Source organism: Aedes albopictus, chromosome 3 (assembly GCF_035046485.1).
Source record: "Aedes albopictus strain Foshan chromosome 3, AalbF5, whole genome shotgun sequence".
Taxonomy (NCBI): Eukaryota; Metazoa; Arthropoda; class Insecta; order Diptera; family Culicidae; genus Aedes; species Aedes albopictus.
Genome location: NC_085138.1, coordinates 356,893,805 through 356,917,128, shown reverse-complemented (window position 1 = coordinate 356,917,128; position 23,324 = coordinate 356,893,805). Strand labels below are relative to the sequence as shown.

At 37.9% G+C, this 23,324-nt stretch overlaps 1 protein-coding gene across 2 annotated transcripts in view; it reads right to left on the bottom strand.

The window, feature by feature from the left end:
• The window catches only part of LOC115267545 (aquaporin-like), a 37,289-nt gene extending 15,012 nt beyond the window's left edge, over positions 1 to 22,277 (bottom strand). The window contains exon 1 of one of the 2 annotated variants that reach the window (XM_019704758.3): positions 22,125 to 22,277. The gene's annotated coding sequence lies outside the window, so the exon portion shown is untranslated. The other variant, XM_062855343.1, reaches the window with a different exon arrangement.
• Positions 22,278 to 23,324: the final 1,047 nt, after the last annotated feature.

Below are 23,324 nucleotides of genomic sequence, written 5' to 3'. Positions count from 1 at the left end.
CTAGTCTAGTCTAGTCTAGTCTAGTCTAGTCTAGTCTAGTCTAGTCTAGTCTAGTCTAGTCTAGTCTAGTCTAGTCTAGTCTAGTCTAGTCTAGTCTAGTCTAGTCTAGTCTAGTCTAGTCTAGTCTAGTCTAGTCTAGTCTAGTCTAGTCTAGTCTAGTCTAGTCTAGTCTAGTCTAGTCTAGTCTAGTCTAGTCTAGTCTAGTCTAGTCTAGTCTAGTCTAGTCTAGTCTAGTCTAGTCTAGTCTAGTCTAGTCTAGTCTAGTCTAGTCTAGTCTAGTCTAGTCTAGTCTAGTCTAGTCTAGTCTAGTCTAGTCTAGTCTAGTCTAGTCTAGTCTAGTCTACTTGTTGGGTTTAATCACCGTTAACTAGTATATATCTATTTTATTGATATTTATCGGTGAACGAGTAAAACAATATCGTTTTTTGCGTGACGTTTCGGCCTAATCACTTTTCAGCCATCTTCAGACGCCTACAAGTTTATTACAAAAAAATTAACATTAAACAAGATTTATACATTTTCATTTTTTTTTCCCCCCACAACTCACAATTTGATCGCCGCAGCTGATGCTACCTCCTATCCAGCTGGGAGATCACGTACCACTGTCTAGTAGGGTACTATGCGGTTGTGGTGCGCGTCCTCTCTCGTTTCCTCTTCGTCGTCTATCGTTGTTCGTCACTTGTCGTAGCTTAAACACTAACGCATTGTAGTTCGTGTTGAACAATCCACATTCACGCTGGAGGTTCACTGTATTAGTTTCCCCTGCCAGCTTGATGTGGAATGTCTCCGCGACGACTCTGCTCTCCTGGTCGGCGATGCGTTCAATTATTTTCGTCTCGTCAAAATTGAACACATGGCCGTCGCATAGTGTGTGGTGCGTCAATCCAGTCCTGTTGTCTTTCCGTTTCACGTCATTTTTGTGTTCGTTGATTCTCGTGTCCAGTTTTCTTCCCGTCTGTCCGATGTACACCTTTCCATCCCCTGTTCCACACGGTACCGAGTACACCACATTTTTATGTTGTCCTGGTGGGATCGGGTCCTTCAGTTTAGCAAAAATCTCATTTTTCAATTTAGATTTTGCTTTCACCGCCAGTGTTATGCCGTGTTCTTTGAGGATTTTCTGCAACTTCTCACTCAGACATGGTACATACGGCGTGGGGATGTACTTCGTTTCATCCACCTCCTTATCGTTCTGCAGTACGTTGTAGTGCTAGTCTAGTCTAGTCTAGTCTAGTCTAGTCTAGTCTAGTCTAGTCTAGTCTAGTCTAGTCTAGTCTAGTCTAGTCTAGTCTAGTCTAGTCTAGTCTAGTCTAGTCTAGTCTAGTCTAGTCTAGTCTAGTCTAGTCTAGTCTAGTCTAGTCTAGTCTAGTCTAGTCTAGTCTAGTCTAGTCTAGTCTAGTCTAGTCTAGTCTAGTCTAGTCTAGTCTAGTCTAGTCTAGTCTAGTCTAGTCTAGTCTAGTCTAGTCTAGTCTAGTCTAGTCTAGTCTAGTCTAGTCTAGTCTAGTCTAGTCTAGTCTAGTCTAGTCTAGTCTAGTCTAGTCTAGTCTAGTCTAGTCTAGTCTAGTCTAGTCTAGTCTAGTCTAGTCTAGTCTAGTCTAGTCTAGTCTAGTCTAGTCTAGTCTAGTCTAGTCTAGTCTAGTCTAGTCTAGTCTAGTCTAGTCTAGTCTAGTCTAGTCTAGTCTAGTCTAGTCTAGTCTAGTCTAGTCTAGTCTAGTCTAGTCTAGTCTAGTCTAGTCTAGTCTAGTCTAGTCTAGTCTAGTCTAGTCTAGTCTAGTCTAGTCTAGTCTAGTCTAGTCTAGTCTAGTCTAGTCTAGTCTAGTCTAGTCTAGTCTAGTCTAGTCTAGTCTAGTCTAGTCTAGTCTAGTCTAGTCTAGTCTAGTCTAGTCTAGTCTAGTCTAGTCTAGTCTAGTCTAGTCTAGTCTAGTCTAGTCTAGTCTAGTCTAGTCTAGTCTAGTCTAGTCTAGTCTAGTCTAGTCTAGTCTAGTCTAGTCTAGTCTAGTCTAGTCTAGTCTAGTCTAGTCTAGTCTAGTCTAGTCTAGTCTAGTCTAGTCTAGTCTAGTCTAGTCTAGTCTAGTCTAGTCTAGTCTAGTCTAGTCTAGTCTAGTCTAGTCTAGTCTAGTCTAGTCTAGTCTAGTCTAGTCTAGTCTAGTCTAGTCTAGTCTAGTCTAGTCTAGTCTAGTCTAGTCTAGTCTAGTCTAGTCTAGTCTAGTCTAGTCTAGTCTAGTCTAGTCTAGTCTAGTCTAGTCTAGTCTAGTCTAGTCTAGTCTAGTCTAGTCTAGTCTAGTCTAGTCTAGTCTAGTCTAAGTCTGAAGCTTCGTCTACACAGTTTCGGAAACCTCACTTTAAAAATACTGAGTGGACTACTCAGTAGACTGTGATTATTTCTCATCATCTAATGATTTCAGTGGGATGGTAACATAAGGCTGAATTTCTAAAGGCTGAATGCACATAAGGCTGAATACAAAAGGCTGAAACTATGGATATGTAACAAAAGGCTGAAATTACAAAAGGCTGAAATAACAAAAGGCTGAAAACATGGCAAATTCCAAAACTTGAAATATGCATAATAATGAACTCTATAGAATCTGAGCTGAGGGTTTAATGATTTAAAAGATGGTATTACACAAGGTATTATATTTTCCGGAATACTATTCCCCGGAGTGGCATTTGCCGAAATGTCGTTCCCGTTAGTACTGTGTCATTATGCCGAAGGATATCAGGCCTCAAATGCCACTAAGGCGAATGAGTTATAATGATTTTAATGCTAAGGAGGTTTACTAGGCAGCCTAGTTGAATGGTTAAATTATGATCTATGCATTTACCTCGAAAGAACAGCCCTTCCTAAAAAGTGGGAAAAATCTCTGATGGAAGAGTAAGTATTGTGACCGCAAATAGTACAGTATAACGACCAAGCGGAAAGGTTTGATGATAATATCTGCATACTAATAACTCTCCCGTGAGTGATGTTTCCTTCTATTAAAAATAGGCTGTTCTTTTGAGGTATTTGCATAAATTCAGTGTTGGCGTTCTTACCAATGTGTAAAATGCAGCTAACTTCTGCGTGCGCATATTCCTTAAAAACGATTCATCGGAGATTTCCCCTTCTTTTGAACATAGGCTGTTCTTACTGTGTTTGAATGTTATAGCTGCATCTTTTTTTATCAGAAGGAAAACCTTCTTTTAAAATGTTGGAAGAACCATAATTTAAGTTCAGGTGTTGAAGCTGCTTACATTTTACCAGATGTTTCTCCTTCTTATAAAATAGGCTATTCTTTCAAGCAGTATTGTATTCGAACAGAACGTGAGCCAAAAATGAACTGAACACTATAAATTCTTTGGTCGACAAAGCATTGAACTTGCCTGTCAGAGCTTTTGCTGCTTAAGACCGCCCGCTCGGTTCCCATTCGACTCTGAGTTCACATGCGCTTATCTTCATCAATAAATCCTATGTGTCTTCTTTCCTAGGACTAGAACCATGTGCCGCATCTACATGTTTGGACGTTATTATGTTATGCCACAGGAAATGCATCATCCTTTGGTACGACATTGTGGTCTCAGATATTGAAATACAGCTCCAGGAATTTAGATTTTTCGAAACACACGATGGTCGGGCTGGTTCACTTTTCAATAAAAGGAGATTGAATTAGCCCAAAAGATTGCCAAAATTGAAGGGTGAAATGGCGCACATATGACCATTTTAGTATCACAGATACAAGGGTAACATGTTAGTCAGCATGCTACGGGTTTAGTCCTTTCCAGTTCATGCCGCGTTCAATTTGTATGTTCAAATATATTTGATCGCAGTGTGCCGAGTATGAACTTCAATGCAAATTGAACGCGTTCACACTGCAGTGCTGCAATTCGGTTCTGAATTCTTATGCGCACAACATTGGGGGAAATAGTTTCTGTCGATATGTGATGCTAATAAACCTGTTTAGTCACCCGGAGTTCCTTGAGAAACTTAATCAGGAATGGCCAACTGATGGACCGACGATCAGACTCTATTGGTTTAGGCAATTTTATGATTTTCGATAATACATGCCAATAACTCCGTTACTGTATTGTATTAAATCATATGATTGGAAATCCGGATTTTCCAAAACCCATGTTGACCGGACTGGTAGGTACGCTCAGATATGGCTCCAATAGCAGAAGAATTTCTGAATCTAATGAGCTCAAAATGTTTGAAATCTGGAAATCTATGGCCATTTCAGTTTCGCGGATTTCGCTAGTGTTCAATTTAGAGCTCGCACGCGTTATAAATTTAGAACTGAACAAAGTTCAAACATTTTTGAGCAACAGTTAGGTTTTTGCCTCAACTACCGCTTATTACTCGAATTACCCGAACAATTGTTTACATCTAAGACTCATTCAACCTAGTTTCCGAGTTGACACACACAATACTTCATATGAGTGGAAATAAATTGTTGGCGAAATGCTTTGTCAATTTGAGCTAAAACAGTTTAGTATTAGCTGGGTATTGGCCGATATGATACTGAAGAAAGTACAATAACATAGACATTATGATACCGAAATCCATAAGATTATGTTCCACTTGAATGTCTTTTCATCAGTTAGAGTTAGCTCACGTGACCAGATGTCCATTCGATGAATAGTTAAATCGATTGAATGTCATATACTTCCTCTTCCGTAAAATGGTTTTTGACCAAATGACCGTTTGATAAAAATGTACTTTCGAGCAAAGATTCTTTTGTTTCCTATGATCATTTTCAAGTCGAGTCAAATGTTTATCAAAGACCAATAGATTAGCAATAAATGTCCAAAATGTCATTTCATTCGATTCTCTACAACTTTCAAAACTTTTCAATATGTTGATATCTTTCAGCCTTCTGATATATTTCAGCCTTTTGATGCTTTCAGCCTTTTGATCATTCAGCCTTATGTGTTTCAGCCTTTTGATCATTCAGCCTTATGTGATTCAGCCTTTTGTACGTAACCCATTTCAGTAGACTCCATTGAAATAATCAGCTTATGAGAAATATTCACACTCAAAATCACATACACATCTATCTTATCATATCTATGTTGCGAAACACTTCATGGAAAACTCAGCCGGATGGCGTAGCATTATCAGCCGATTCACGGTTCGCCCAGCCTAATTGAAAACAAAAATACATTTCAAAGAGTTTTTTTTTAATAAATATGTATCACCTATTGACTGTTGGGCAACTGCTTGACGGTGTTTTTTGTTTTACGCTTGCCATAATCGATTATTCCAGTAGCAAATCTTCATAAGAACTACATGAATCACCTTGCGCATGTTGCGTATCGGTTGCATTTGATTGTTAATTATGATTTACTATAGACCACATCAATTCCTATGTGGTTATGGTTGAGTGAACAAGCCAAACACCTAAGAGCGTATACAATGCTCATTTAGTGATCCATTATTAGTGGATGGCTGAACTTGCTATGAGCTGACCGGTACTCATAAATCTGTTTGTAGCTACGATGCCTGAGTTGCGTCTTATTTGTCAAATATTTGAACCATTGATGAAACACTGCATAAAGCTATGTTCATTTAGAATCCGGAATGACAAAATCACGTATATCTTAGGGATGGAATAACAAACATAAAAGGTGAAGCTCTCAAAACAAAGGTTATTTATTGTACTTTCATGGAAAAATATCATTGAAATTATTTATTTTCATTTTTCACACATTTTCTCACTTTTTCAGTGTTGACCTCTCTAAAAATCTGCACAACGGTGGTAAATTTTAGCAACAACCCCTTCCGCACGTTTGTTCAACAATCAGGTCATCTATGCAGTGTCTTGAGTGCCTTAACTAGTCTGACTAGGATTCCGAAGAAAAATTGCCAAACTTTTTTTTTATTGCGAAATGAGGGGCAATTCAGTGAATTGAGAAAACGCGAAATTAGAGTGTTTTTTCGTTGATAAACACTACCCATCTGTGATGATACCACTGAACGTCTCCGGCTGTCATGGCAGCTCATCAAAATAGGTAAAACCTCTACATATCCCTTGTGTGCGTTTTTGAAAAACAGCACGCGATTGTTGAGGCTGTCATCCTTGTATGAATTGGTTCTCATCATCTTGTTGCGAAAAACCATGCCCAGAGTTCGAACTTCTTGCCAAATCTTCAAATTCAAAGCAGATTTATCAATGAACCCAAGCTTTTTTCTTCCGAGGACACTTCCTTATGCCATGGTTAACAACATCTGTGCACATAACACATAATGGTTTTGACGATATTAACATTTTTCGCGACTGTCGTACCTGACCACGCTAAATTTTCAACGTGTTTGTGCAAGCTTTTTTTCCTCCTCTTGTCTTCAATCTGAAATAACTTTTCACTCGTTGCAAGAAAATCGATGAAATTTTCACCATTTAAAGAGGATTAGTGTATGATCAGAGTGCTGCAAAAGAATGATGATTATGTTCATTGAGAGCGCCACTAGAAAATGTGACATGATTCCGGATTCTAAGTGAACATAGCTTTAAATGGTTTCAAGTATTAAGGAATAAATTGAATTAAGTAATTCGTACAGTTTTTGTAGCTTTTACAATATCATGGAGCAGTTCCACACAGTTAAAAATAATGTGGTTTATACGTTATCTAAACTTTATTTTAGGCATGTAAACTTGTTATGATGCTTTACATGATATATCATGTAAATTTGTGTTATATGTCATGTACACTGAAACCTCCATTAAGGTCGATGCATGGCTGATCGCAAATATTTTTTACCGTACAAGCAATGACAAAACTAAAGACTTTTATATTTTTTAACACTTCACATGACGAAGGAGATTTGTCAAAAAATATAAAACTGTATATTTTAGTCATTGCTTGCACGGTAAAAAATATTTTCGGTCAGCCATGTATCGACTTTAATGGAGGTTTCAGTGTAATCATACTGAGGCATGCTGAATTACTTGACAAATAATGGAAATAATGATGAATGATGAATGAAACATGATATTTCATGACATTTACATTATTTATCATGTAAACTTCTGTAATATGCCACGCTTTTATGTGCATTATATTGCACATAATTTTACACTTTGTTTTTCGATCTGTGCAGCGAATGAATTGTAAGTCATTTCCCAGAAAGTCAAACCCCAGAATCCCATTCCTCAGAATGACCCATTCCCCCGAATAGGACGATTCCCAGAATTGTTTCTGATTTAAAAAAAAAATAGGTTTCGGTATAAAGTTTGAGTAACAATGACACGGGAGAAATTAAAGGTTGGGTAGTTTGTGAACCAACCATTGCCAGGGATGTAAATTACATCGTTGAGGCCTAATATTTTAATGACATACAACCATTCGATCGAAGGCCATCTGACGAATAGAAGTTTGAGATAGCTTGAGCAGTACTAAGCTTGTAGTTTTACGGGTGTTTGACTACATATACCATAATGTAATTGATTGGTGACCTTGCTGCTTGCACTTTCTAGTTGGATTGTTGAAGAGTTCTTTGGCGGCCTTACTGCTTATTTTTACATCACAGATTGTTCTTTCTTATCATCAATGGATGTTCTTTAGAGTTGCACTGTTCTGTACTTTATTGGCAGAGAAACGAAAATCCTCCTTTTTGTGGTATGATGTTCTTTCAAAACTAAGTTAAAAATATAAAGAAGGCACTCCCCATGTAGCACAAATCTGAAGCACAATGACGGCCTGTGCTGAAAAGTTTATCGGCTGACCAGCGGTTAACTAATCGATCAACTTTTCAGCGCAAACCGTCATTTGGTGCTTCATGAGCCTCAATCGCAATCTAATGGTGTAGCAAAGCAGGAGAAACAGGTCTCGTTTCGATTCTTTTTATTTTTTAAATAGACGTATTTACATAGGAATTCCATATAGAATACGCCTTTTTGAAAAAGTATTCAAGAATTGAATCACACCCAAGCAACTTAAGCTAATACGATTGAACATGAAGCTATGACTGCATGAATTTTTGTTCTATGCCTCATATTCATATTCATATTCATATTCATATGACATGCTATGTTTGTGATTATAGCGCCATGCAATACTACTTAACCAGTTGACATTCATCCCGGCCCTACTGGATGACAGTCATCAACCAGATTTGCAAAGAAAGAGTGAGACGCAACAAGACTCAATCGGTCCCCTCAATGCGGTCAATCCTTCCAATTTCACGGTACCTGGGCAAGCAATGGAGAATGTTGGATATGGATGCTTTCAATATGTTGGTAGCCAACTGACTGTTTTTGTGAGTGTATGAGAAAAACAATCAGATAATTCGACGCATCAAATATCGCGTTTTCAACTCAAACGTGAAAATCAGTGCTGCTGTAAGACGGGCTTGGTGGTAGAGTGGCTACCGCTTCTGATTCGTATGCAGAAGGTCCTGGGTTCAATCCCTGGCCCATCCCTTTCCTCCTACTTAATATCTTTCTATATACTTTCTTCCTCCTACGGGACGAATGACCCATAAAAGGTTAAAATCCCTGGTAATAAACAAACAAACAACTTTCTTCCTCCTCTCTATATATACAACTCATGTACATTCATAATTTCATTCATAGCTATCGCTAGAACTAGAAACAGGTTGAAAAAATCCGTTTACCATCCTTCTAAGACGTGGAGCGCAGCGAGCTAGGTGGGTCGACCAAGTGGAGGACGATCTGCGGACCCTACGCAGAGTGCGGAACTGGAGACAAACAGCCATGGACCTTAGTATCCTTCTGGAAGTATCCTTCTAACTTTCACTACACAGTGTATATTAGATAACGCCTAGGAGTTAAGCAATCATACGAACTATACCGCACATCTTCAGAATAATAAAACACACAATTCTATCACCTTAAGCCTGGCATTCACACACCAATGTGTGAGCCCTCTGCTAAACATATCCTACCAACACTCCGACAGCAGCATGAATTTGTGCAGACGCAGAGGTATATTCGGTCTGATGTGGATGCAAATGATTGCGATCATCTCATCTTTCCCCTTTCCCACATTGACCTGCAACCTGACATGGCAGGCGCCATTGCCGCCAAAAAAATAGAAGATCACCAACGCTCACACACTGAAGATGCCTGCTAATCCCCGGCAGATATCACATTGGTTCCTTGTGTGAGTGTAGCTTGTCTGGCGATACTGGAGTAGCATCTACGGGCGGTCAATCAAGCTCAAGCAAGCAAGCTCAAGCTCAAACATAGAAATCAGTGCTGTAGTACGCCAGTGAAACGTGGTGTGTATCAGTGTGGAACACTCAACAACGGTATGTAATTAGTGCGTGGTGGTCTGGCGATTGGATCTCCAACGCGGAGCTCATCAAAAGTCGATAGTGGCAGAAATTCGTGAGGGAAAGTAAGAGTGGATCGACCACACAATACGCAAGGGAAGAAACGAAATCTGCAAACAAGTGTTAGACTGGCACACAGCAGGACATTGCAGTAGAGGCAGGCCGTTTTGCCCATCTCTTATTACTGTGTACGCTGTGTGATGACAATGATCTTGACAATGACTCCCTACTCATCCCAATCGCAATGTTATGATGTAAGTGAAGCAGAAAACAGGTTTTTAGCTAAAAAGGACGACCTGTAGGCTTTTGGGCTCTGAGCATGGGCGTAGTCTCAGTAAAGATATCAGAGATGTCGATACGATTTTGACGTGACTACAGGCTTTAACCTCCGGTGGGTATGTAATCATCATAATCATCAGAAAGGTTCAGTTCGATATGTTATCATCTCTAGACTATTGCCTTAATTAAAACAAGACGTTCTTCTATGACTATTTTAATAGGTGAATGTTTGAAACCCCTGACGTATGGCATGAAGGGTATGTGTTCGATTTCTAGGATCCTGAAATAACCAAAAAATGATAAGCATTACTCCATTCATTCGCATTTTTTCACTTCAATGATGTAATTTTCAGTCTTGAGTTAGCCAGTTGCAGAGCATAGCTGAAATTATTGTCATATGGGCAATTATCGAAAGGAGTGTGTTTATATGAGCAGTGACATAACTTACTTCAAAGCATAATTATCAATCCCTTTAGAACGAACCATTGCTCCTACTCAATCCAAATTACACCCCTCTATGGTAACTGTTAGCGCTAAAGACGTCATTATAACATCCCCATAAGGCCCATTCGTATTTTTACACTTTGGGTTGTTTTAAGGTGTTGAGAAGAGACAAGCGTCAGAGTTGCTGTCACGAGCGGCGATATTCTTCATGTGTGTTGAACCGCTTGGCTAGCTGCGCCAGTAGCAAATAAACAAACCCATAGGAAGCATTCGGGTAGAAGATAAGATGCTTAAAAATATTCGCAAGAGCTGTCATATTCATCACCCGCCACAAATTACCTTCTCGCGTAAGTTAAGATTAAATAACATGCTGCGCTACTCTGCTCCAACCTATGACCCATTTTTGAACTGAATTGCTGACACAAATCGTTGACTGCATTTGAAGTTAGTTAAAAAACTACTTTCGTTTCGATTGAACCTGAGCGAATGGTCGATGGTTTTTTGAAATTTTATGAGCTAGAAGTTTCTGAAGCTGATATTTAGTATGATTGATGATCGGATATTCGAATGGAAGTTTGTCCTGAATCCAAAAGCCATTTTTTAAACGAAGTTGCATCGCAGGGTGGTATATAATTTTCAATGCATTTCGACATCCCAAAACCATCACTGTTATATCTTCTTAAAAGAAATGCAAGTCATTGCAAAACTCAAAATAAAAACACCCAACCGTGAGCGTAATTGTCTTCCTGATCACCGTTGAGCATGACCGGTGGGATGCCCGTGAGCGTAAGCCCAATTTCGATGTCCAACAGTCGCTCAAAATAGACCAAACCAACCACGCATGTGACGTCCAAAAACCGGGGCACATGCCGCCGAAAATCCACTTGTCACTTGTCGTGCATCGGACCTCACAACCGGATAAAACCAAGGATTGCTAAAAAAGAAGCGATTGCCAAAATATGATGACATGCAAAAAAGTTGACTGCAACCGACCGATATGGTGTGGTGTGATGGATTTCAAATTAGTTAAAAACATATAAATTAGAAGGTGTTGGCTAAATGAAATACTGTTATTGATTTTGCTGATTGAGGAAATTTCAACCGAAGTGTCTAGTTTATCGGCGAAACTAACAAGTGATAATTTTGATGGTAAAATGCTATCGGCCGATTGAGAATTTATTTTATTGGCACATATTTTGTATGGTCTAGTTTTCGATTATAATTGCCTTGAGAGCAAATTGGATTCCAAACAAAACATAGAACAATAGTCATTCAAAAAATATCAATTCTACGAAATTGTTCCACAAATTATTTATGAAAACATAATTGAAAGTTGCTATATTTTGTAAAATTTAGATTAAAAGTTATAGCATTGTTGCTGGAAACTGGATTGACCAAATTATAAAGTGAGATCGATAATCTATCAATATTTGTCTAGATAAATATGCAGTGGCATATATAGGACCACGAACAGAAAGATACAAAATAGGAGGAAAGGGACAGGCCAGATATTGAACACAGGCCCATCTTCATGCCAATCTCTCGTTCAAAATGTAAAAAAAATAGATTATTATTTATTTTTATTTTTTTCTCTTTTTTCCCTTAGCGTTCCAATTTTATTTGATAAAAAAAAACAACAAGTGAAAGTTATTCGTGATCCCACGTATGCCATTTTAATATATAAAGAGGATAGTGCATACATTCGTGTCTCACTAGTTTTTTTTTATAAGTTTTATCCTTTTTTATTCCTTTGAGATTTGTGTTGAGCAGCTCTCGGAAGTCAAAACTAGAACAGATCCAAATCGAGATTTTACTTCCTCCAGTTCAGAGAGACGACTGGGAAAACTATTATAGACAATCATGTGAAATATCTGGAGAAAAAATCCTCCTTAATTATTGTGGGAATCGCTGGATAAATCCCTATATATATCTTAGAGAGAGGAGACTGTTCACTGATGCGATGTTAACATTTCTAAGTCTTACTTAAGGACTGTATCGTTAATTATGAGTACACCTTTGAGGCTCTGTATTAAAAAGAGTATGCCTTATTTTGTTAACTGCTTTGTGTCTATGTGTTGCTAACGTTGTAAACAAACGATAACCTTCATTAAAAGTTAAAGTTTTTCCTCAAGTGGAACAATGCGAGGGTTTACGGAGGAGAAGCGAAAATGGATTGTGACCAGGCACTGCAAGGAAAAATGATCATCGCTAAGAAAATTAGCAAAAATTGAATGTGTTAGGGTTTTTGTTGTCCAAAATGCTATCAAACGATTCGGTATGCATAACACACTAAAAGACTTACTCGGACGCGGCAAAAAACAGGTGCGTCCAAGTCAAATTTGGACAGCAAAACTTGCAAAATCGTTGAAGGAAAATAGGAGGTATCCATTAAAGATTACACAAAAAAGTGTGAAACGACTGTTGGTATGGTTCAACGCGCCAAGGAGCGTAATTCCCCGAAGACCTACCCAAAACAGAAATGTCCAAAACGCAGTCAAATTCTGGCGGATTATGTGAAAACTCAGGCTTGGAAGCTGTACGACGATGTTTTGAGCAAAAACTGCATGTGCATATTCATGGATGATGAAACGTATGTCAAATTGGACTACAAGGTACTTCCAGGGGCACAGATTTTCACTGTTAAGCATGGCACGGATGTTACAAATTAAGAGAAATCGATTTTTTGCGAAAAAAAAAAAAATGGGAAAATGTGTTGGTTAGGCAAGCAATTTGTCAATGTGGTATGAAATCGTCAACTTTCTTCACCGTCCCAGGTATGAACGTCGAAATATACGTGAAGGAATGTCTCCAGAAACATATTCTGCCACTCATCTGAAAGCACAAAGGTCCTACATTACTTTGGCCGGATTTGGCATCCTGCCACTATGCGCGTGACACCTTTGACAGGTATGAAGTAAACAATGTTCAATTTGTGGAAAAGGCAATGAATCCTCTAAATTGCCCGTAAATAAGACCCATTGAGAAATAGTTAACTTTGATGAAAGGGAAACTACGGAAAAAGGATAGAGGAGCAGAGGACGTCACAAAATTCAAGAAAAACTGGGTCAACGTATGCAAAACCATCGTCGGAACGGTTGTCCAAAACCTTATGAAGCACGCCAAGAAGAAAGTGCGAGAGGTGGCAAGATCCACGAAAAATTAAATATACAATCATGTCATGGGCTTTTCTGATGGTCAATGAACAATGTAATTGAATTTAATTTACAAAATAAATAAAACATTTTGAAATACAGCAATTTTAAGGTGTACTCATAATTAACGATACAGTCCTTATTTTTACGTTAGCGAAACAAACCAATACGTGTCTTCTTACAATTTCGTGCGATATAATGATTTGAAACATATCATTGATCAAACATGATTTGCATATTATGTTCGCTACGAAAGAACATGGAAAATAAATGGAATCTTTGCGCTGGTTGAAGAAAACTGATCGACATTATTTTATCTTTTTAATTATGTACAAAAAAAAAAAACGGAGAAAAACTTCAATAAAATCTTTTGGATGTTTGGCCACTTGACACCATCAATGGGCGATTTTCAGCCTCGGTTTGCGGTGACGCTCTCTCTCACATATCTTGTCAGATGTATGTTCCTCATTGCATGCAATTGCAAAATTCCAGATTGTATTTACAGGGAAAAAATATCTGTAATACATTGCGGAATGTTTCCTTAACCCTCGAGCGATCGCGCTGTTGTATTTTGTACAACACATTGAAAAAATCTCGCTTTTTGTACTCAGCATCAGCGTGGTGCTGATTCAGGTAGTCAACCGCGCGAGTTACGGAAGGTTAAGAAAGGCATAGAAAATGTCCAATGAAATGTGTAAACCAAACCCAAGATAAATTATTGAGGATTCTGATGGCAAATTCTTGTTCAACCATAAAGCACTCGTTAAGAGCGAACTTCGGATAGGATCTCTAAAATAAATCACATCTGCAGTGTTTGGAAAATGTTCTAGTGGAATGCCTTGAGATACTCTTATAGGACTCTTTGGATTTTCTTAGAAGCAACCCTTGGAGTAAAACTGCAGTAAAAATATGGGTTTGATCTATGGTCAAGTTACTTTTGAAATATTTGTGAAATTTATTACTGAATCCCAGTTTGGATTCTATACTGAATGCCAATTATTCTTGTAGAATTCTTGAAGGTTTTTTTTATGTGAAATGGCTGATTAATTTCTAGAGGGTTTACTTGAGAAATATTAAGAAAAATATATAGTTGTAATCTATGGAGATATTTTTGAAATGATCTTTGAAGAAATATTGAATCAATACTGAACCTATTAAATTCCCTAGGAATTTAATGCCAACATTTTTAATACTATTTATTGAATAGCTTGAGGTACTCGTACAAGTATTCATGAGTAATTCCTTCAAGATATTCCAGGTAGAATCCTTGAAGGGTGATTTTGACAAGAACATTCTTGAACTCTCCATAGATATTATATCCGTAGAATTTGGTTTGATGCAATTGTTTGATGAATGGCTAACAGTTTATGTGTAAAACCGCTAGAAAAAATTCTGGAATATTTTGAAAATTTCCCAGTAATTAACTTCAAGATAAATATTAGGGATATGCGCTGCAAGTATTCCACGCTATAACATGTACTGTGAGACTAAAACAAATGTCTGGTAAATTCTGCTGGAGTTATGGTTATCCCAAGTAACATTTTTTAGTCAAATCTACTAGAAGAGGTTTTTATAATCATCATAAAACCAAAATAAAAGTTATTCGGTTTTATGACGATTCTTCTAGTCTTCAAAATGTTACTTGGGACGGGACGCCGTGTTAATATCTGCTATCATCATTACCTTAGAAACTATGACGATACAAATCCCCAGTTTTAGTGAACTGATCTAACTGAAAACTTAGTCGGATGTAAGCATACAAACGATCAATTTTGTAGCTCATTGCATGCAGTAGAATCCGAGATTTGCATCTTCAAAGTTTAAGAGCAATGATTGATGATTCTGATAACGCCCCGTAAAGCCAAAAATGGAAGACATTCTAGAGGAACGTCCGATAGAATCTAAATAATACTGGTGTTTGAAAATGTAAAGTTTCATAATAACAGCCGATTTCCTCTAAGATAAGTGATTTCTAAAACGACTGTATTTGAAAAACAAAATATTATTTATAAAAATTGTCCTTTTTCTATATCGACGTGTGCAGCATAGCTGTCCCATGTTCTATGGGAATCCCGATTAATATGAGACTACTATGCTGCACACGGAATTATAATCATAAGATGGGCAATACATTTTCGTCATACTATAGAGATTTACTCGTAAGAAATATCCTACCCCTTCCTCTACCTCCACCACTGCCTCAGTCTGACTGGTTTCTTCTTCACCAACGTGTCCGTCGATGGTTTTGATCTTTCTCACGAGCCGATAAACGATAAACAATACGTTGTTACACTGATTAGGTTAAATTTCTAATCAATAGACTTGAAATTTTGATATTATACGTATTTCAACGTGTGCTAATTCGTTAAAAAATTTCTTAGTTATAGAAAAAAAACCATGAAAAAAAGGAATCGGGGTTATTAATCACTGCTTAATTAGGAGTACGACTAATTACACTAGTTAACAAAATAAAACGAAAGTTGTGAAAGACCAAAATTTTTGAAGTATAATTTAGCGCTGATTTCGAAACCGTGCTTCAAAAAATTTTAAGTAGAACAGTTTTTGAGTTTTAGCTCAATATCGAGTTTTACAACTTTTTAAAATATGGAATTTCATGAAATTCAAAAATATTGCGTTTGGTTCAACCAAATTTAAATCTTTTTCCATAAATTAAAAGCTGAATATAATACAATTCGATCATCTGAATGCAGGTTTTGCGTCAGGTTGATGAAATTCAAGATATTGGCGAGTTTTGGGGACGATCTCTTTAAATTTTAGCAACTTTTCCAAAAATATGTGAAGAAATGTATTTTTTTTTTCAATAAGAAAAAAACAACTTAAAAATTCTTTCTCAACGTTTATTTGACATATCATATGTAGGCGAGTTACAGTAAAAAATTCAGCTCAATCGGAGCATTGATTACGGAGAATGAGATGTGTGAAATGAGCGACTCTGCTCAAAAATAGAACAAAAATCGATTTCAAATCATCAACCTTGTATGGAAAGTCGGTAAAATTTCCGCTCTACTGTAATTTTTTTCCTTCGCGTTTTCGAACTCAGGGCATGATTCTATACCAAAAACGATCATCAGCTTACCGAGTTCAAAAATGCTGTAAACTAGTGTTATCGCCAGCACGTATTGCATCAATACGTAGAAGTAGTCTTGTGCACCATCACCATTATCAGCATTTTGTTCGCTACATCTACATTTCTTTTTTTTCCACCATCAACGCTACAGCGAACCGACTCTATGTCGCTAACCAACATATTCGCGACGAACACATTGATATTACGCATATTACCGTAGCTCAACGCAGAAATTATGACACTCCCTGGTAGATGACCGTCACCCGATGGGAGTCAATTGGTTTAGTATTAGTGCACGGCGGCGCTATAAACACACATGTGTTTATGTGTTACCATCGTATGAATATAAATGTGAGGCATAGAACAAAAAAACAAGCAGTCAGAGCTTCGTCTTTCATCGTGTGTTTCGAAGGGAAGTTTCACGTTAGCCTTATGGATAAGGCTTTGGATTGCCAATCTGGAACGGGCAGGATCGATCCCCGTTCCGGTCGGGAATTTTTCGCGACTTTTCTTGGCATAGGTAAGTGTATCAATGTACTTGTCTCACAGCAACAAACAAATTCATGCAATGGAAGGCAAAGAAAAGCCCTTAAATTAAGTTCTGCCTATTAAGGAAACATTATCTCATTTTTTTTTATTATTGTAAACAAAGCAATAACTTAGAAATCGGTTCTCGTACACATGTAAATTATGGATAAAGGAATCTTCTGATTTTTTCTTTCGTAGTGGAAAATGTTTTCCATTTTTGCAAAAAAACATTTTTTTAATGAAATCGAGTCGGTAAACACTGTAACCACAGCGAATCAGACGTAACACTTAGAACAAATTTAATTGAAAAACATCGTCACGAAATCACAACCGCCCAATGCAAATCGTACTGTAATAGGCCGCACCACCACTAGGTGTCAGTAGTAAGCAACCGTCAAATAGGAGCAAAAACGATACCAGCGCAACGCGTGGTCAATTTACCAACGTTAAAAAGGTGTTCGATGGGAGGTGAGTGGGGTGTGACGTTTGTTTCTCTGTGTTATTACCGTGAGCATTCATTTTTTTTTATAAAAACTTAATATTTTACGGTACACAAAAGAACAAGCCTTGCATTATCCTGCAAAGTCATGGATTGCAGATAATTGTTGGAAATATTGCATTCGTAATGCCACCTTATTCTGGATACAACCAGTTGTATCGTAAATGATCGTTCTTAACAGCTTCAGCATGATGATGATGCTGCCGGTGTTTTAACGACTACCTTGTATTGGATCAACCCGTGTATGATTCTTTTTAAAGCGTAATTTATGATCGAAACACATTTATTTATCAAGCCAGCGTATATCGTGGCTGATAACTTTTTTGATAACAAAAGTATTTAACTACGTCATAGCGAACTAATAGCTACCGATAATACAGTGAATCGCGCCTCCAGCTTACAATATCTAAAAGCTTATTCTCACCAGACGCGCAGGTAATTCCCTTCGCTTTATAAGCTGACGATTGCGACTGGTGTGGAACTGATTGGCAAAAAGATAATATTAATTTAATGTAATTGACGTACTGGGCAGAATTGCAAATAGCAATTAAAATGGGGTACTTTTGATCGGAACTTGGATCTGGAAACTGATTACTTGAAGCTAACCCCATATAGCCAGGAGTCCCTATAGCCTTATAGCTGTAAAGGCGTGTGTATTCAGCATGATCAGGGATACATGAAAATTTCGAAATCGAAATTTTTTTTTTGATGCCAAATGCCTTAAAAGTGCATGAAACGTCGAGATCTGGTGTTATCTCAAACATTTTTTTTTTTTGAAAAAAATTGACTTTTTGGACTTAGAAAATTTTTGAGTTGGGGGAGTGAAATGAATTTGAAATGGAGGATTTGAATTTAGTTGCTGAAATATTCAAAGCAATAGTACTGGAACATGTCTTATATCATCGTTAGTTGCCATATTATATATCATATATCGTTAGGGTGGTTCACTTATTTTGCATTAGGGTGGTCCTTTTTGTAGAAAAATTAAATAAAAAAGATAATAGTATTAAAAAATCTCATATAACTGTAAGTCATTTTCAATGTTGAATATATATAATATTTCATTAGGGTGGCTCATTTATTTTTATTTAGGGTGGTTCTTTGAGATGGAAATTAAGAACAAAAAAATATTTCCAGAAAACTTACCACTCATATTTTTGTATAGTTTAAAACCATGATCCTTTATTGGCATGTAACAATTTGTTAAGATATTCCTAGACCAACATGTGGAAAGGGCGTAACAACCATTGCGAATTTCTGCTTCTCCTGTCCCTCCCGGGCATATCCCCAATTATTCATGAAATCTTTTATTTTCTTTTTAAAATTTTGGACCTTTTTTTTTTTGGTGCTTCACTTATTTTGCGTAAGGGTGGTCCTTTTTGTAGAAGAATAAATAAAAAAAAAACCATAATAGTATTTGTATTGTATTTTCCGTTAGGGTTGTTTTTTTTTTTTGGAAATTAAGATCAAAAAATACTTCCAGAAAATTCAACCAGGTAATCTTTTTCGTATAGCTTCAAGCCATGATTTCCTACAAATCTTTCGGTGACTTATCAATAATGAGATATTCTCTAATTATTATCTCTCCTCTCGTTCTATTTCATTAATCACGGCATCAATATAGTGATTAAAACCGATTTACAGAATTAAATATTGTGGTACGGACTATCAAAGAGATTTATTTACTAGAGAGGTTCATCTCATTGTAAGATTTTGAAAAGTTTTGTGAGACTAAATTCAAATATTCGGGTAAATATTTATTCAGCTGTTTCTATGAGGAAGAAGAGTTAAGTTTGAAGAGTAGAACTGTTTCTTGAACCCCTAAGTGTGGTACTGCGGTGCGGTTTTTTGACAGTTCGAAAAGACATTTAAATTATTTCAACATCCTTTTATCAGTTAAGATAGGAAGATTTCATAAATACGATGATTTCGGTGGTGTAAATCAATAGAGCATAATTTTCATATGCTCAGTGCGAACAAGCCTGGTCGTAGTAAAAGGGACGTAACGGAAGAGTGGGAACGTTTTTGTGATATTTACTAAATTCATGCTGATAGGTTTTTGGTACATTACACTTAAACTTAACTCTTCTTCCTCATAGAAACAGCTGAATAAATATTTACCCGAATATTTGAATTTAGTCTCACAAAACTTTTCAAAATCTTACAATGAGATGAACCTCTCTAGTAAATAAATCTCTTTGGTAGTCCGTACCACAATATTTAATTCTGTAAATCGGTTTTAATCACTATATTGATGCCGTGATTAATGAAATAGAACGAGAGGAGAGATAATAATTAGAGAATATCTCATTATAGATAAGTCACCGAATGATTTGTAGGAAATCATGGCTTGAAGCTTTACGAAAAAGATTACCTAGTTGAATTTTCTCGAAGTATTTTTTGATCTTAATTAAAAAAAAACAACCCTAACGGAAAATACAATACAAATACTATTATCGTTTTTTCATTTAATTTTCTACAAAAAGGACCACCCTTTTGCAAAATAAGTGAAGCACCCAAAAAAAAAGATTCAAAATTTAAAAAAGAAAATAAAAGATTTTATGAATAATTGGGGATATGCCCGGGAGGGGCAGGAGAAGCAGAAAATCGCAATGGTTGTTACGCCCTTTCCACATGTTGGTCTAGGAATATCTTAACAAAGTGTTACATGCCAATAAAGGATCATGGTTTTAAACTATACAAAAATATGACTGGTAAGTTTTCTGGAAATATTTTCTTGTTCTTAATTTCCATCTCAATGAACCACCCTAATTAAAAATAAATAAGCCACCCTAATGAAATATTATATATATTCAACATTGAAAATGACTTACAGGTATATAAGTGATTTTTTAATACTATTATCTTATTTTTTAAATTTTTCTACAGGACCACCCTAATGCATAATAAGTGAACCACCCTAACGATATATGATACATAATATGCTAGCAGTTGCCAACGATGATATAAGACATGTTCCAGTACTATTGCTTTGAATATTTCAGCAACTAAATTCAAATCCTCCATTTCAAATTCATTTCACTCCCCCAACTCAAAAATTTTCTAAGTTCAAAAAGTCAATTTTTTTCCAAAAAAAAAATTTTTGATATAACACCAGATCTCGACGTTTCATGCACTTTTAAGGCATTTGGCATCAAAAAAAATTTTTCGATTTCGAAATTTTCATGTACCTTGGGATATTTTCCGTGTTTGAAAACAGCCAAACTTTGACCGCTTTGGGCCACCCCTTAGCGAAGTCCGATTGAGCTGAAATTTTGCATGGGGACTTTTTTTGAGGAGACGAAACTTTTGAGCACTACCCGTTTTTGAAATTCGATGGTCAAATTTTTCCCATACATTCCATTGGCACCCTAATGATCATGCTGAGGGTGACGGGTTTGATATTTCATTGACTTCTTTGGGCATAGAGTATCTTCGTGCCTGTCACACGCTATAAACATGCAAAACGGTCATTGGCAACGGAAGCTCTCAGTTGATAACAGTGAAAGTAATCAGGATCAAACTGAGAAGCAGGTTTTGTCCAAGTTGCGGCGTTGCTCCATGATGAAGAAAAAGATGATAAAAATTTCGAATTGGTCAAGAAAACTTTCAGTTAAGAGCTGTGGAAATACTTAAAGAGCATTATATTGAGAGGCAGACTCGGTCCCAGTTGCGATGTAATGCTTCACAGAATAATGAGAAGTTCCCCCATCTATCAGTAGAGATTCAGTTTCACAAACATCTCGGTTTCGGTGATTCTTGCATTTAAACCCAGTGCCCTTAATACTGGTGGGTAGGGTATCTCCGTCGTACTGTCAAGATTTGTTATCACTCCGACTGACAAATGGATTCAATAAATTATGTATGAAATCACCCGGTAGGGCGCGCAAAAACGTTACATTGATAGAAAACAACAACAACAGTCAGTAGTGTGTGGTATTCATTTGAGGTCGTGCATATATTTTACGGTGTCACGTTTAACGCCATAAGCAACCACCAAAATCCACCACTGGCTGTTGTTGGTGGCCACGCAGGTTCAAGCGAAGAATTCCGTCGGTCATTGCTTGCCACCGCACCGGTGTGGTGCGGTGCGCTGTATTGACGCGTTTCTTTCTTAAATGCAGAATTATTTATTTCCCCTCCGGCTATTCACCAGCCGGCCAGCGCGCTGACCGATATCCTACTTGTTGTGAGCCCGCGCCACGTTAATCCATCAACGATCATTAATCCACTACCAACTGGCTTCGGTTCGATATCGGTCTCACCGAGGGCACACGATTTTTTATTACACGGAGATATCAGTTGAAGGGTTGATGTAACTAAGACGATTGGTGTTGGAAGGACAAGTATTTTATCTCTTGAATTTAAACGTCGATAAAGAAGATTATCTAATGTTATGTTGATACGATAGTTAGTGGTTTCAACAGTACTTTAAATGATGTATATTTTTGGTTAGATCTACCGAAGATCTCAAGAGATTGTTGAAACAACTCAACAAAATTGTTGAATCAACAACCCTTTATAGTTGAATCAATCAAAAATTGTATCCTCAGAACTTGAACTTTTTCTCTCCGTGCACTCATCACCGTCTCATTATGATCACCGCACTTGACGCATTGAAACGCACTTGCTTATTAATCGATTCGGCGTCCTTAGGTACAGGACTATACTAGTGTAAATGCAGTTGACAAATTTGCACAGCACTTCTCCGCAAACACACGTCGTCGTCGCCGTCGCCGTTGAACACACTCTTCAAAGTCAACCCAAACGGAACGCACTTATCTCGGGAGAACACACCTCCGAACGCTTTGCACTCACTCTTCCGAGTGTAGATCAGTCTCTAAAATAAGGAACTTTTAAATTCACCTGCAGTCACTATCCACGAACAACGCCAACAACAGCAAATATCACCGGTGGAAATTCTGGGAAAGAGCGGAAGAATCCTGCGCGTCCTGCTTCAACCGCCGACGAGACAGCACTGCCGTTCGAAGATTTGCCTTTTCCTTCCGAGCAGAACTTCTGTGCTTCCGAGCCTTGCCGTCGCTGCTGAGCTGATTACGACAGTCAGTGTAGTGGCTGCGCGCACGTTACCCGTAACTTAGGAGAACAACCCTAGCGCATCGCTTACCTACTGATAGTGAAGCTTCCCGTTGTTGGTTGATTGTGAGCCGTTTGCGTCGTCGAGCCACACACTTGACTGCTTCTAGGCGCGCGCGCGTGATCCGATGCAAGAGCTTATCGAGCTAGAGCAGCGGCGCGCGGCGTTGAGACCGAAAGTGCTCGAATGCGCGCTAGGGGCTGTCCATAAACCACGTGGTCATTTTTTTGGGACTTTTCAACCCCCCCCCCCCCCCCCCGCGTGGTCATTAGTCCATACAAAAAAAAATATTTGTCCATACAAAATGGTCAGGGGCCGAAACCCCCCCCCCCCCCCCCTCATGACCACGTGGTTTATGGACAGCCCCCTAGGGGACTTTTCTTCACTTTGAAGATTTTCCGCACACTGTCACTGACTGATCGATCGCGATCGGTTTAGTCCGGACGGATGGGCGGACGGATGGGAGAGATCAGTGACTTTTCCAACCAGAGCGTTGTTGATTGTATATTTTTGATTTTCTATTTTGTACAAACACAACGCGCGGAAAACTGTGCGTCACATGTGTGTAAAACGACGGCGGCGACGCGACTTGGAGGATGATGGTCAAACACATGATCGATGATCGCGTAGTTATAGTAGGTAGGGGAACAGAGCCCAAAATGCCAAGATGGGGTAAAATGGCCCAACTCGTAAAATCATTCCTGAATGGGACTTGATCATTGATATAGGTGAACGGTGTCAAGATATGGTTGCATTGAACATTCTTCTAGATGCTAGGCCGCCAAACCCACGGAAAATCTTTTGATTTCCCAATGAAAATTGGCAACTTCCGGTTTTCCGTGCATGCAATTAAGGTTTTCTGGTGATTTTATTACAAGCCAAGTGTTTCCAACGAGATTGAGGCACGCATGGAGTCACATGGTTGTTGATGTCTACGCTTTCCATGTTAGGGGTCATTCAAATATTAC